At 41.2% G+C, this 13,372-nt stretch overlaps 1 long non-coding RNA gene across 1 annotated transcript; it reads right to left on the bottom strand.

Annotated features, from left to right (window-relative positions):
* Positions 1–299: 299 nt before the first annotated feature.
* Positions 300–5,784, bottom strand: LOC131896589 (uncharacterized). Its single transcript, XR_009375467.1, has 2 exons — positions 5,640–5,784; positions 300–586 (listed from the first exon to the last, which is right to left on the bottom strand). It is a non-coding gene; the product is annotated as an uncharacterized LOC131896589 (long non-coding RNA).
* Between the last annotated feature and the right edge of the window lie 7,588 nt (positions 5,785–13,372).

Here is a 13,372-nt window from a genome sequence, read left to right as displayed (position 1 = left end):
GCTACCTAAAATGGAATCATTGCACTTACTTAAAAGGAAATTGTCAGAGGTCATGGGGCTGTTGCCAAACCTATAAAGCTACAGAAGTTTATGGGCCATGGCCTTGGCTGCTGCTTCTCATCACTTGAGGACTTGAAAAAAATCCCAAGGTCCAGGCTGCATCCCAATAAGTCAAAACCTTAGTCAGGTGTGGTGGGGGCGGGGGATGGGTTAGACACTAAGTCTAGAATCTTTGTAGCTGAGGTTGAGAAGTGTGTGGCCTTAAGTGGCTAGCCCCACTATTAGAAGTGCCTCGGGAATCAGAATAGCTGGTGTGTGTATTTTTGGTTATTATGGAAACTTCCCATTCAAGCATTTCTTTGAATTTCTACTGAGCCTCTTTGATTCATCGCCTGGTTGCTTAGGTATGCCAGTCATTTTATCAGAACTGCTGTTCCATGTGTGAGGAGTCTCTCCTGCGGTTTCCTTGAGAAGCACACTCATCTTGGTGTTGGCCTGACTTGCATCTTTGACGGGGAATTTCAAGACTATTATTCACTGCGTGCTTGTGTAAGTAAAGAGCAGACCTTGTTGTTTTATGAGGGAGCTGTAATGAACGAAACGTGGTCTCATTTTAAACAAACATAAATCGCTATATACGTGATGGTGACTGGCAAACTTGTTAACTGCTCCTTATCTCTAGTACTAGCCATACATGGCACTACAATTATCATCTAGTTTCCACTTTTTTTTTTTTAGATTTATTTATTTATTATGTATACAGCATGTATTTCTGCAGGTCAGAAGAGGGCACCAGATCTCATTACAGATGGTTGTGAGCCACCATGTGGTTGCTGGGAATTGAACTCAGGACCTCTGGAAGAGCAGCCAGTGCTCTTAACCTCTGAGCCATCTCTCCAGCCCCCTAGTTTCCACTTTTAAGAAGAAACATCTCTTTGTAAATAAACGGCTTTACTAGCACAAAGCCATTTCCCACCTGTGGGTTCTGAGTTGATTTTTGTCCCTTTCAAAGCGGTTGCACACTTTCTCACTACTCTAAGAATCAATCATTTTAATCCCAACTCGTTGTTAATTCACTAAGCAACCATAATCACAGCACTGTCCATACACCGTAGGGAAAGCAAGGGGCACACCAGTTACTAAGCTAGCCAGTGATGATTTGGATTTCAAACTTAGCAGGGAAAAATGAAGATTGCCACACAGGGGCCAGTGGGATGGTGCTTGCCACACAACCCTGATGATTTGAGTTCAATCCCCGGAAACCCCACAAAGGTGGGAAGGCGAGAGCTGACTCCACAGAGTTACCTTCTAACCCTTCACACATGTGCTGTGGAGTACACACACCCATGATAATAATAATCGACCAAAATTTCACAAGAAAAAAAGAAAATCATTCCACTGTAATGTGTACCCTTATCATGGATGGCAAAAATGGGAGTAACCTAGGCAACCGTGTGGTCACTATGCCTTCTGGGAACTTAAGCAGTGTTTTAAGCCCCTTTCGACTTCTTGTTTCTTTCCAGAGCTCCTGTCCTCCTCTTTAAAAAGGGATTGAGGGCTGTCAAGATGGCTGCCAAACCTCAAATCTGAGTTCCATCCCCAGGCCCCATAAAGTAGAAGAGATTCAACTCCTCCAAGCTGTCCTCTGACCGCCACACTCCCTCCATGACACACATGCCCACACATATGTGTACAACACACAGAAAATAAAAGAAGTAAATAAATGTGCTTTACTTACAGATTTACAGCCAGCCTCACCCTCCCCTCCCTGACAGCCACAGCCTGTATACTCTGAATCACCCTCCTACCCTCTGCAATGAGACACTCAATGCCATCATCCTGATGATATTTCTCTCTTGAAGATAACGTTGAGGACCAGAGCAGGAACCAAAGGAGGCTGCGGGAGGTAGAAAGACAAAGACACAGCTCAGGTGCACAGTGGAGACTTACCAAGAGGAGGAACCGTGGGGGCACATGTGGAGAGAACAGCTATGTGACAGGACTAAAGGACTATAGCATCACCCCCTTATCCTCAGGGTGTGGTTCCAAAAATCACAGCGGATACCTGACGCCCCAGGGAGTAAGTAGCCAGCTCTAGATGGGCTGGGTTTTCCTGTGCCCCTTGCGATATTGCCAGAGTAACCTGCTCTTCCGTGTTGTATGCCTCCAGCCTTCTTTAAATCTCAACACTTCTGCTTTGGGGCCGTTTCTAAAATAAGGATTTCTTTTTTTAATTTACATTTATTTATTTATTTTTGAAGTGTGTGTGTGTGTGTCTGTGTGTGTGTCTGTGTGTGTGTGTGTGTGTGTGTGTGTGTGTGTGTGTGTGTGTTGGGTTCTCTTCCATGTGGATTCTAAGGATTGAACACAGATCTCCTGACTGGTCAGCAAGCAGCTTCACCCACTGAGCATCTCACCAGCCCCAGCTAAGGGTTTCTTGAACACACACAGGAAACACACAGTGGATCTGATAAGCAGTAGGGCTGACAGACAGGCAACTATAGTATGATTGACATACAAGTTGTCAAGGTCTGAGATTCCATTCCTCTGCCCAAAAGAGCACACAACTGAAAGCTTATAAATTGTTTATTTCTGGAACTTTCCATTTACAATTTCAGACTGTGGTCGACCACAGATAATGGAAACAGAAAGTGACCCTGTAAATAAAGGGGAACCACACTATTGTTATGGTCATCTATGAAGGATCAAGGAGAAAGTTCCCGTTGTGTGTCCCACCTCCCTTCTCCCGATCCAGTTCACACTGAGCACTGGTCCTTGTGCCCAACAGAAATTGTGTTACATGATAAGGTCCTATTCCACCTTTTTGTCTTCATCTCTCTTTGCTCTTTCTCACTGTCCATGTTCTGATGCTGTACCACACATTCCCATCCGAGGTATCTGCTCACTAAATGACTTCAGCTCTAATATCCAGCCACAGTCTGCCATCACTGCCCCTCAAAATCCTACACATAGAGATGAGGGTAGGAAAAGCTGGACCTGTAATCTCAACATTGAGGAGGCTGAGGCCGAAGGATTTTGAGTTCAAGGCTAGGCTGGACTATATAGTAAGACTATCCAGGATGGGGAGAGAAGATAGAAGGGGGGAGAATAGGGAGGGAAAGGGGGAAAGGGCCCTTCTCACTCTTCAAATTCAGCCTATCTCCATGAGTGATAAGTGAATGACTGAGCAAAGGCTCCAGTACCATCTTGATCTTAGCCACACACTAAATTCTTAACAGGGCCTGAAATCTGCCTGCAATGCAGGCCCTTTAAGCAGACCAGCCCCACACATTGTTCACTGACAAACACATAACATCCTGTAATTTGGATTATCAACTGTTTAAGGGGGAAATGTGTTCTGTGAACCTGAACTGTACATAGTCCACATCTGTTGCCCAACTGCTCTAAGACATTCCTCCTGGCTTACAACACTGGCGTTCTGTCTGGCCCAGGCTCTCTATTTCCAACTCCACTCCCTTGTTTATTGATTTTAGCAGCTTTCTCACTCAGGTTTCTATGACATAATCCTATAGGGAATCAAGTAGATTTTTCCAATTACATTCATTAAGTTCCCTTAAGAAGTGATTAGGAAGGTACAGTCTCAGGTGGCTGGTTCCCTCAGTAATAACAGTAGCACTTTTTGGGGTGCTTGCCAGCACTAGACCAGATTTTAGATACCACATTTACTCCTTTGTCATTGGAAGACTGAGAAACTATGGGTTTAACTAATGATAATGCTGTGTTTTACTGAATGTCTTTATACGGCAATAATGGGGCCAGGAATATGAACACCAAACTGGAGGAGCTGAGGGTGATAGTTAATTCACATGTGGCCTCTAACCAGATGGTACTGACTTCAAATTCTCATGCCAGGTACAGGACTTTGAGGAAGTCACTTGTATGGGCCTTGGTTTTCTTACCCATGGAATAGGAGTCCTAATAGGGCATTTGAGGAGAAATAAGTGAAGTCAGCTCAATAATCTATGTACAAAGCTCAACTAAATGGATGCACTCTTTGGTGTCGTGGAAACTGTTGCTAAGTATCCGTGGCTGAACTCTACAGGCTGAGGAGAGAGGGAGTGGTGGGGAATCTTGGCTGTGCCCTTGATGAGACTGAGAAGTGCTTAGGGGACCAGCAACGCACCCCCATGAGTACATCCGTGAAGGATGCTTCAGAAAGGATAAAGGGGTGCACACCCTCTGTGAAAGTGGGTAGTACTATCCCACAGGCTGAGGGACTAGCTGGAATGAATGTGGGAAAAGGAGAAGACCCTTTTGTAGAATCCCTCCTCTTCCTGCTCCTCTTCCTCCTCCTCCTCTTCCTCCTCCTCTTCCTCCTCCTCCTCCTCCTCCTCCTCCTCCTCCTCCTCCTCTTTCTCTCACACCCTTCTCTCCTTCCTGGTCGCCGTGATGTAGGCTGTTCCACCCATGTCCTCTTTGACATAATAGCCTGAGCCCTCTGAACTGTCAGGTAGACAAACCTTTCTTAAGTGCCTTGTGTCAGACACGTCACGGTGATGAGAAAGCCAATACAGATAGAAAGAGGAAAGGGGAAAGAGAAGGAGAGATTTTTATTTTCTTGGTGGGCGCTGGACTTCCTTTGTTGCTGGATTCCTATGTGAGTATTACAAGAAGGATATTTTGAAAGTATTTTTCTTTCTCATTTATAAATCTGGCTCCCTCTAGTCATCAACTACTATAACCCAAGGAACTCCTCTATCAGGACAGAGGGAATTGAAATAGGGCACACAGAAACAGAGAAAATGAAATGAGTTCCTGTCAGCTGGAGGGGGGTTGGGCATCAGCAGGTCACTGTCAGCCTGTGACCCCTCAACCAAGCATGGCGGCCCAGCCCTGCACTCTCTACATTGCAGAGCCTGAGGCAGGAGATTAGACGTTCCAGGCCAATTTAGAGAGACCATAGCAAATGGGGGAGGAGGGAGAGAGAGAATGAAACACAACAAAAATTCAAACTCTGTAAGTTTGCTGGAACTGAGTAGGACTCGTGGGCCCTGCCCTCAAGTGGAGCAAGGATTATCACAAGGTCTTCAGACATCTGTGGTAACACTTTAAAAGCACTGCTCCAGATACTTGTATAGAAACTGGAACTTTGGGTCCCTTTGAGAGACATGGGAAGTAACCAGAATGTTTTGAGCTGTACCATTAGGAGTATAAAAAAGTAGATATAATGTCAACCAAAAGATAAAGGGAGAAGACAGCTTGACCTTCATAAACTTCACCAAGTTTCTTTTGAATAACAAATAACTCATAAGTCTAAACTATAGGGTTCAGAAAAAAATGTACTTGCTTCCAAAGCTCTGTCTAGGAAGCAGTTGTATGTGTATAGGTAAATTCACTCTCTGTGACAAAAAATACATAACATAAATCTTACAGTTTTAAAGTAAATGTAATGTCATTCCGTTCAATGACATTAAGTGCATTCATATTTTTATGGACATGACTAATACCTATTTCAAACAGAAATGCTATACTCATTTCTAAGCCCATGGCATCCGCTAGTCTACTTTTGGTTTCCATGAGTCTGTCTATTCTAGGTAACTCACATCACTGGAATGAGACAATATTTGTTCTTAGCACGGGAAATAGCATTTCACAGAGACTATGAAGGCTGAGCCTACCTTCCCCCATTTTTAGACATGCAGACATTGACGTCCAGTGAAAATAAAGGCTGTAACACATGTACCACGCGGAGTAAAAGGCTACCCTCGGTCCCACATTGAGATCTAAATCAGTGGCAGCGCTCTGCCTTTCCCACATTCTGATTTGAACTGCAAAACATGTTTCCTTGGAAACAGACACACAACAAACCAAACTTCCGAGTGACTTAAGTTCCTATATATCATGTGGTCTGACTCCCACCCCCGCCCCATATTTCATTTTTAAAGAAGATGATACCTTCAACTGAGCAGAGGATAAAGAATTTTGGAGACTGTCAGCAGTGTCTCTGTGATAATGCTAAATACACCATGTGAGATGAAAAGCACATGGTCTCTAAAAGACAGTTTTCCATGGTCTTCATGAGTTGGCAAAAATATTCACATGCGGTTCCTACAGGTTTAGACTAATGTGAGCATCCCAGCACACTTAAATTCACATACAGTTAAGTCTGTGTGAAATATAATAATACAGTGATTGCATTTACTGTGTACAACTATTGTTTTAAAATACTCATAGTTTTATGAGCCTCATCTCACAGATGAAGAAATAAGGAACATTTGTCAGTAAAGTTTTTCACTGCTGTGATAAAACACCTAAGACAAAAAAAAAAAAAAAACAAACAAACAAAAAAAAAAAAAACACAAGAAAGAAATAATTTATTTTAGCTTTTGGTTTTAAAGGCTTCAGTCCATGATGGTGGGGAGAGCTGGGTGGAACAGGTCAGCATCCATCATAGCGGCCAAGAAGCAGAGAGAAGAAAGAGTTTGGGGACCATTATAAGCCTCCAGAGATGTCCCTTCTTCTGCTAGGCCCCGCCCCCTAACATCACCACGTCCTCCCAAAATAGCACAGCAGCTGGGGACCAGGCACTTAGCATGTGCACCTGGGGGTATTTTCCATATTCGAACCACGAGTGTGTATATGATGAATATAACATTTGAAGAATGTCCCAATCAATTTGACAGGCGCACAAAGAAAGTGTCTATGACACACAAGAGCCATGAGGGCCAAGTGCCTCTTGCTCCCACCTCCTCTGGGATCCCAAGGAAAGCTGTCTCCAGGGCACACACGTTTTCATTGTTCTCCTGGTGGTGAGGGACTGCTGTTTTCTCCTTTGTGAAAACCCGGTTTCTGCTTTATTTCCAACTTCTCTTTTATCCACCACAACCCCTTTGGGGTTTCGCACAAGCTGTTGTTCTCTGAGTCCTCCTGCCTCTGCTCGGCTGCTTGCTTTCAAAGTTGGGGGTTTGAGGGACGGAGACAGAGACAAAAGCCTCATTCCATGGAGAGCTGGGTGGAACAGCTCAGCCTCCATTATGGCAGCCAAAAAGCGGAGAGAAAGGGAGGGACCAGGGACTGGGTATCACCTTCAAAGGCCTAGCCCACGGTGATGTACCTTCTCCATCTAGGTACTGTGGCTGGTTGTATAATTTTTTTTATTAGCTCTCTGCTCCTATTTACAAGATGCTATATCATAAAACCCCATCATCAAAACAAATCCAAGAATAAGAGTCACATTCATTTTACATATTTGGTACATTTGTGTATGTGTGTGGTAGGGAGGGAACATGGGAAAGGCATTTCATTTCTTTTGTATACCAGTGGTATAGTTTCCAATTTAACAGACTGTCACACAATTCTATTCATTATTTCCTACCCATTCCACCCTGCCAGGAGACAAAATAAATAACTTTTGAAACTTCATTCTTTGATTCTGGGATTTTTTTTTTAATAAAATGACTTACATTTTGAGAAAAATTGCATGCTTTAAAATCTATCACTAGTGTCAGTCTTACATAAAAAAGCACCCAGTAACTGGTACAGTGGCATTTCTTTTGTTGGTGGCAGAAATAATACGTGAGTAGCGTTGCTGATTTATAGACAGTTTTCAAGTTTCGTGAGTACATGAAAAATTAAGGATAGTTAATAGGTAGTTGTTGGCAGACTTCTTGTTAATTTATTATACCATCACAGACAAGTATGATTGAAATGAATTAAATGCTATGCAGGATTAATATTTTATATGCTATGTACTATCATAATGACAAAGTGCATAGGTCACATTACTGACTGCCTTTGGGTTTAAAGCTAAGGACTGCTCTTTACTTAGATGCCATTTCATTACTGTCCCCTAGCTCTGCCAGACTGAAAATATATTAGCTACCTTCATCCTCCTTTCAAAGCGTAATAGTGATCGGAATGTTGAAATTTGTCACTGACGATGAAAACGAAGTGATTTGTGTGGGTGAAGTATACAAACAGGGAAGCAAGCCATGTCATGGAGAACCCGGGGCCTGATTTTCCATGCCTTGATGTCAGTGCTGGGACTACCCCGAATTCCATATTCAAATAAAGATGTACCTCATCCAAGACTTCCACAGAGCTCAAGATTTTGTGTATTTAGGAATGGTGTTAAAAGCATCTCTCAGCCAGCAATGGTGGCACATGCCTATCTATAATCACAGGACTTAAGAGGTAAAGGTAAGAAGATCAGTAATTCAAGATCCTCAGCTATTTATGAAGTTTGAGGCCAGCAAGAGCTCCATGAGACCCTGTCTCAAAAAAATAAACAAAGGAGTGTTTCATCCTCATCAAGGTAGTTTTGCTCCTAAGGAGCAGAAACCTAATTCATTTCCGTCTCATCCTTCACATCATCCCTGTTCTCATCATGGGTAACTTGGCATTGCTTGCATGTTTTCTTGTCTCTGCTACTGAGTTCTTAGAAATTTGTGACCTTTCTTTTCTAATGTATACCTAGTCTCAGCATAGTGCCTGTCATAAGGGAAAGCACTGGTCACAATGTAGTGTGTGTGTGTGTGTGTGTGTGTGTGTGTGTGTGTGTGTCTAAACAGTTGTTCCTCAGCATTCTGGGACGTTGGTTTTAAGGCCCTCCTTTGATATAAAGAAACAACTCATGAAAATCAAGCCCTTCATATTAAATGGTGCAGTGTTCACATCCTCCCATACACTTTAAATCATTGCTAGCTTACTTAAAACACCAAACGTAATGCAGATGCTGTAGAAATAGTTGTCAGCCTCTTGTTCATTGGGAGGCCCTGCTGGTCAGAGGTTGCAATCTACCCTGGCTTGGCGGCTCTCTCTGAGGTCAGCACAATATGGAGGACTCCCTCCCCCCAGCGAGGGCTTCCTGTTCTCTACCTAACCTTATTTAGACAATGTCTCTAGGCCCAGATGCCTGACTTATCTCTGAGATGACCCTTGACACAGTTTCCTGCAAATGCTCTTCCCCTGCTGCCCATAAGGAATTAGGTGACATGCTCTTGCTATTTTGATAGGGTTGTGCTGCTGCTAATCCAGCTGTATGATAGGAGTGTGCCGCTTAATGCAAATTAGGTGATTCCCCAGTCCTCCTGCACTGGTGGCCAACAGACCTGGAGGAAAAAGGGAACACCACACTTGTTTTGGTTTTTTGTTATTTTTCTTTTGTTGTTTGGTCTTTTTTGTGATTGTGTCTTTTTTTTTTTTTCCAGAGTTGGGAACTGAGCCTGGGACTTTCTAGATAAGCACTCTCCCATTAAACTACATTTCCAACCCCTGAAGAGCTGTTACACTATAGAGAAAAATTAGAAGATCAAGTCTGCACGTGCTCAGTGCAGACACCATTTCCTTTCTGAATCAGTAGCTTGCTAGGTTGTCCAGCTGACCTTGACTCTAAGATCCTTGTACCTCACTTCGTAAGTGCTGGGATTGCTGGTGATAATGGTGATTCTATTATGCCCAACTCAATTAAATATATTATAAAAGTATTTTTAAGAGCCGGGCATGGGCATGGTAGTACACACCTTTAACACTAGCACTCAGCAGGCAGAGGCAGGTGGATCTCTGTGAGTTCCAGGCCAGTCTGGTCTGCAGAGTGAGTTCCAGGACAGTCAGGGCTGTTACACAGAGAAACTCTGAAGCATGAATCTATTTAGTCTTATCAATAAAAACCAGGAGTCAGATATGGGAGTGATAACCTGAAAGGTCAGAGAAGCAGAGCAGCCAGCCACCAGAGACTTCTTACTTCTACAAAATCTACGAATGGGGGCAATTCTGTCTTTATGAATCCTCAGTCTGAATGGGCGACAAGGTCCTGTCTCCACCCGCCCTATATTCCTGTCTCTACTGCCCTACTGCTGGGATTAGAGGTGTGTACCATCACCACCCAACTCTATTTCTCTTTTAGACTGGATCAATCTCCTGTAACACAGGGTGACCTTGAACTCCTAATCTTCCTGCTTCTTCCTCCGAAGTGCTGGGATTAAAGGTGTGTGCCACTACTACCTGGCCTCTATGGTTAACTAGAGGTTAGCTCCACCCTCTGATCTCCATGCAAGCTTTACTTGTCAGAAACACAAACAAGATATCATACAACAAAACCCTGTCTTGAAAAAAGAGAGAGGGAGAAAGAGAGAATAAGTATATGAAATTTTCAATAAATAAGAAATATTAAAAAGTAAAATAAATTAAAATTAAAAAGAAAAATAGCTAACAGACATTCTGAAAATGAAATAAACAATCAAGAAAATTAAACACACACACATCCAAAAACATCATCAACAGACAAGACCAAGAAGGACAAATTTTAGGAATGGAGTCAAAGTCAAGATGATCATACACACAGCTGTGCAAAAAGAAAGAAAATTAACAAAGTAAAACTAAGAACTCTGAAATATATTCAAGAAACAAAACCAAAGAATCCACAGGGTATAAAATCAAGCTGAAATAGTCTGAAGGCTTAGACAATTTGTTGAATAAAATTATAGCTGAGAACTTTCCAAATCTAAAGAAAGAAATAAAACTCCAGACACAAGAGGCCTTTAGAACTGAAGACGCAAATGACCAAAGAACCAGTCCACAATATGTGGTAATCATGATGTCAAAAATACATTTCACACCCTCTTCTGACCTCCATGGGCATCCACACACATGCTCACATAACCCCATACACACATACATATAAATAAAAATTTAAAAAATAAATCTTTTTTTCAATATAAAACAGAAGTGGGGAGATGGCTTGGTGGATAAAATACTTTCTATTCAAGTATGAAGACATGAATTTGAATTCCCAGACCCCACACAAAACTAGATATAGAAGCACACATCTGTAATTCCGGTGTTCCTATGGTGAAGCCAGGGAGAATCCCAGAAGCTTATAGGCCAGTTAACCTGGAAAACATGTCACAAGCTACAAGAGACCCTGTCTCAAACAAGGTAGAAGGTGAGGATCAACACTCAGTGTTTTCTGCTGGTTACCATGTTTGCCATGGCATGTTCATGCTTGCACACACACACACACACACACACACACACACACACACACACACATTTTGTGATATTTTGATCACATTCTGACGATAAAGTTTGCTTTGAGTCAGAGGACAGAGAAGCCACCAGTGACTTATCTCTTCTGTTCCTCCATACAAAAAGACAGATCTTCTCTCAGCCCCACCTTACTACTTCCTCAGTCCTCCAAAACCTCTATGGTTAATTTTGGTCAGCTAGTGGCTAGCTTTGCTCTCTGGCTCAAAGCAAACTTTATTGTCAGAATGCAATCAAACTATCACACAACATTTTCCCCTTTTTGTCTAAATAAAAAGGGAAGGTTTTTAACTAACATAGTAAAATTGTATACAATAAGAACAATTATCAATTAAGAATTAAAGCCACAATGTTCAGTCCATTTGCATTTGGCAAACTTAAAGAAAATACTCCATTATCAATCCTATCTTGGTGAGTCAAGTTTTGTACTTAATTCACTTTCTATCCTCTAGTATTACCAACCCAAAGCCACCCTTTTATGTCTCCCAACCTTATATACTTTACACCTCTTTTGTGAGTTTCTTTTCTGAATTTGGCAACAAGGAAAACTATACTTATAACTGTCTAGTCTTCAACTCTATTAGAGACCTGAGAAGGGCATAATATTACCTGAGTAGACAGGAAGTACAGAGCAAACAACTTCTAAAACTAAGAAATGACAGAAATAGCTGGCTGCCTGGACAGTCACCCTGGGTTCCCCTGTAACATTGGGGCATCCATCTTTGGACTACAGGTCTAGATCATCTGACAGAATTTTCTGTGAAGCAGGATTTTTGAAGGACTGTCCCACTTCATTTTGGCAAAGTTCAGCAGTCACTTTCTTTTGTGTCCTGCTTGTCCAGTTTGGACAACGTAATGTCAGCTGTTAAGGCAAGGGCAGTTTCTTGCCAGTGACTAACTTTTGCCACAAAGAAAGCAAACTCCATATGGAGTTTCTTTGATGTCTATCATCTTCTCTGAAGTAGATTGGTACTGCCAGGAGCAGACATGTCTTACTGTCATAAAAAGCTTTATATTATTAAAACATCTAAATGTCATATTATATAGATCTCTGAAATGTTTAAAGACCACCTATCTATCATATATATATATATATATATATATATATATATATATATATATTTGTTTGACCTTGAAAACATACCTAACATGACTACAAGTGGAGTTGTAATAGGTGATTAACTACCAACCTGCATTTTTTTATTATCCTAAATGGTTTTTAATAATAACTTTCAAGGACTAAAAATTTACATTACATTGTTAAATGAGTTGCATAGGTACAAAACCTTAAACAAGAGTAGAAACATATGTAGAGTATGTTCTAACAAAAATAACCTTAAATTTGTATCCCTATACAGAAATACATTAAACAAGAATAGAAACATATATACAGTATAACAAAAATAATCTTAAATTTGTATCAATATACAAAAATCCATACCAATGTAAAATATTTAAGACTAGTAGTTGCTTTTTTAGTTTAAAAGTAGATTCAATAATCTACCCTTTTATTCTATCATTTCTTTATCCCCCTTTTTTCTTTTCAGAACAAGATCTCTGAATCTAATCTCCTTTGTTGAGCTTTTATCTGACCTTTACCAATAACAACTTGTAACCAACCCCCCTTAAACAATGACAAATATCCATAACCATTGAATGACCAAAAACTACTCACCCCACCTCTTGAGAATGTAGGTATCATCTATAATAGTCAAACTTATAGTCATGTTTCATGCATTTTCAAGGTCATAAGTAGATTATATTTAGATAGATAGATGGTCTTCAAACACTTCAAAGACCTACAGAATATGTCATTTAATATGTTTAATAATCTAAGGCTTTTCATGATAGTGAGATGCATATGCTCCTGACAGCACCAATTTACTTCAAAAGAAGATAATGGGCTTTGAAGAAATTCTGTATGGAGTTTGTTTTCTTTATGGCAAAAGCTAGCCATTTGGGCAAAGAAACTGTTCTTGCCTCATTTGCTGACAGTATACTGTCCAAATTGGACCAGCAGAATGCAAAAAAAGCAACTGCCAAACTTTGCCAAGACAAGGTAGGACAGTCCTTTGAGATTCCCTGCTTCTCAAAAACATCTGTCAGACATACTAGGTCTGTAGGCCAAAGTTGGATGCCCCAACATTACAGAAGAACTTTGAGTGACTGTCCAGGCAGCCAGATGTCCCTGTCATTTGGTAACATTACAACCTTCTGGGGTCTTTGAGGGAGTCAAAGTCTAAATAATTAGGCTTAAAGTTTTCCTTAGTTATCATAAAAGGTAAATTAGATATAAAACTTTAGACTCACAAAGATAAGATAAATAATATAACATTTATCTAAATTTGCCAAATACAAATGAACTGAG

This window comes from Peromyscus eremicus, chromosome 1 (genome assembly GCF_949786415.1).
Source record: "Peromyscus eremicus chromosome 1, PerEre_H2_v1, whole genome shotgun sequence".
Taxonomy (NCBI): Eukaryota; Metazoa; Chordata; class Mammalia; order Rodentia; family Cricetidae; genus Peromyscus; species Peromyscus eremicus.
This window is presented reverse-complemented; position numbering and strand designations above follow the sequence as displayed.